Raw genomic sequence first — 255 nt, 5'->3', positions numbered from 1 at the left:
TTTAAAATAATGTGTTATGACACTTTCTACCCATTGGCCACTTAACCTTTGCCTAACAACGAGCCAGTTAGAGCAATCCAGACAATGCTTTTGCATCGAATCGGGATCACATCCTGATTCACTGCTGGGTGAAAGTTACTGTGTAGCCAGAATAAACACTTCTGAATTCTTTTCATGAGGAATTATTAACACCATTTCTCAATGTCAAACCCGACAATAACAAAACAGCCTCCACATGCTTTATTTTTACCTTCT

The 255-nt window shown here is 38.4% G+C and overlaps 1 protein-coding gene across 1 annotated transcript in view; it reads right to left on the bottom strand.

Annotated features, from left to right (window-relative positions):
• Positions 1 to 255, bottom strand: part of acvr2ba (activin A receptor type 2Ba) — a 15,920-nt gene that overhangs the window by 1,208 nt on the left and 14,457 nt on the right. The window lies entirely within an intron of this gene.

The sequence above is a fragment of the Morone saxatilis genome, unplaced genomic scaffold (genome assembly GCF_004916995.1).
Source record: "Morone saxatilis isolate NCDOM2014 unplaced genomic scaffold, NCSU_SB_2.0 Contig23, whole genome shotgun sequence".
Taxonomy (NCBI): Eukaryota; Metazoa; Chordata; class Actinopteri; family Moronidae; genus Morone; species Morone saxatilis.
This window is presented reverse-complemented; position numbering and strand designations above follow the sequence as displayed.